We start from the raw sequence: 2,802 nt of genomic DNA, 5'->3' as shown, positions 1-2,802 counted from the left end.
GTAAAGGAGTGGGGGCTCCAATCTGTTCTGTAGTAGTTGCATTCAAATACAATGCTGTCTATTTATCTTATCTGTCTGTCTGCCTGGCTGTCTATTTTATATATCTAATCTATCATTTGTCTATCATCTATCACCTATTTATCTATCCATCCATCTACTTACTATCTATCTGTCTGTCTATTATCTATCTGTCTATTTTCTATCATTTATCTATCTATCTATCTATAATTTGCCCATTTTTCTATCCATCTACCATTTGTTTATCTAATTTCTATCATCTTTTTACCTAAGGTGTGTGCATGGGTGTGTGTAGATGCATATATGTGCAGATGTGTGTATATGTCTCCTCATTCAGGTAGAGTCAGAGAACAACCTCACGCCTCATCCTTAGGCATGGTCTGTGTTTTCGAGACAGGGTCTCTAATGGTCCAGGAACTTAACATTCATGCCAGCTGTGGTTGTCAGCAGATCCTGGGGATCCTGTCCTTGTTTCCCCAACTGGCATTAGAAGGTTTCTCCACTCACATTTTGATGTGGGTTCTGTGAATCAACCCAGGTCTTCATGCTTAGGAGGTATCCTGGTTAGTTTTCACTGACATCTTGACATAACTTTTGTACACTATTTCCAAGAATCCTCTCTTCCTGCCAGTGTCCCACCTTCTATTTCCTGCCTCAGCTCATATGTCATAGACTTTTTTTTTTATTGACAGGTGATGCTTAGAAGAAATTCTCTCTACAAACCTTGGTGCATTAACATCAACTAAATGACTCATTTTAAGTTCTCATCTTTACTTTTGTTCATGGGTCTTTTTTGTGTTATGTCATGTGGATGCAGAACCTGCAAAGGGCAGAAGAGGGATTCAGATATCCCAGAGCCAGAGTCAGTTGTGAGGATGCTAATGTTTCTGAGTAGCTGAGCCATCTCTCCAGCCCCTAAATGACACACTTTTGTCACAGCAAGGGGGAAAACTGGATACTACTACTCCTATGACATTTCACACTGTAGATTCCAATCCACACTGTATTTAGAAGCTAAGAGTCCTGTAAATGTATTAAAGTTTTTTTATTCCTACTTTGAGGGGTACCTATCCCTGCGTTTCCCCTAGTCTTTGAAGGTTGTCAAGATATGAATGGCCCGTTTTCCAGGCTCTTTGCTTATGATCCACCTGTCTGGTCTACTGAGCCTCCGTAACCTATTCTGTAGGTCCTCAATCTCTGATGATCCCCTCACCCTGGTAGATTCACGCTTTTGAACACTGATTTACAATTTTTCTTGTGCAGCTGTAGGGAGGTTTGGCACCAACTGTTTTCGTTCAGCCTGTGCTATTTACCATATAAAGATCCGCTGAACTTTAAAATATTCATTTGAATAATTTAATTTTATATAGACAGTATTATGATCTTGTGTGTAATTCAAATATTTTGCTACCGAGGAACTGAATTTAGGACGTTGTGTAACCTTTTAAAAACCATTCTCTGGTTATAAATTTTGGGGTGTGTGTGTGTGTGTGTGTGTGTGTGTGTGTGTGTGTGTGTTCATGTGTTTCACAGTGTCTAGGATCCCATCTACAAAATCTGCACAGATAAATCCCAGAATAGATGGGTGGAGACTCTGGAAGCTCCTCTACCCCAACTGAAGAACTATTGGCAACTGATGACTACAGGGCAGAGGGCCCGTTTTCTTCATGGATTTTTCCCCTGACAGCTGTCCATGCTCCCCTGGATGTTTGTACCCACCCCCACACATCTAGTCAGCACTAAATGGACTCAGCAGTTTCTATTAAAATGCAGATAGAATTATTAGGGAGGAAAGGGGAGGAATTTGAGGAGAGGGAATGGGGATTGATTTGCACAAACACATTATATGTATGTATCAAGTACTTAAGGAAAAAAATAAAAACAAAGTAAATAAATAAATAAATAAATAAATAAATAAATAAATAAATAAATCTGCTCATGTGTGCACTTGTGCATGGGTTTATGTGTGTGGGGGGGGATTTGCAGCACCCTGCTACAAGAGGTTATCATGCAGTATCTTTCTCTATGTCTCTCTGCCATTTTCTTTTGATGCACTGTGGTGGTTTGAATATGCTTGGCCCACGGGAAGTGACACTATTAGGAGGTGTGGCCTTGTTGGAGAAAGTGTGTCACTGTGTAGGCGGGCTCTGAGGGCTCCTATTGTTCAAGCTCTGCCCAATGAGGAAGAGAGATGCTCTTCCTGGCTGCCTGTGGCTGCAAGTCTCTTTCAGGGCTGCCTTCGGATTTAGATATAGAACACTCTCCAGCACCATGTCTACGCGGACACTGCCATGCTTCCCACCATGATAATAACAGACTGAAGCTCTGAAAGTGTAGGCCAGCCCCATTAAATGTTTCCTTTATTAAGAATTGCCTTGGTCATGGTGTCTCCTCACAGCAATATAAACCTAACGAAGACAGGTGGTGTCTTTGCCTGATCCCAAACTCTCATATTTTCATCCGGGCTGGAAGCCATCAGACCATAGTGATTCTGTTCCCCCTCCCTGTCCTGGGGTTACAGGTTTCCCCTGCCTGTGTCATGATGACTGCGATCTGAGTTTAGGTCTGCTTAGGCAGCAAGCTGTTTCAAACTCCGATCCTCCTCAGACCCATCGTGTGTTTTTTAAGGCTTACCAGATGATTACGGTCAACATGCAAACACAAATTATAGAGGCCAAATGTGTCTTGACTTTACCTTGTTTTAATATATTTGAGTTGTTTCAGTGTCTTGATTTCACCTTTTTTTCGTTATATTTGAGTTGTTTCAGTGTCTTGATTTCACAT

Source organism: Rattus norvegicus, chromosome Y (assembly GCF_021556685.1).
Source record: "Rattus norvegicus strain SHRSP/BbbUtx chromosome Y, alternate assembly SHRSP_T2T, whole genome shotgun sequence".
Classification (NCBI taxonomy): Eukaryota; Metazoa; Chordata; class Mammalia; order Rodentia; family Muridae; genus Rattus; species Rattus norvegicus.
Note: the sequence above shows the minus strand (reverse complement) of the source record.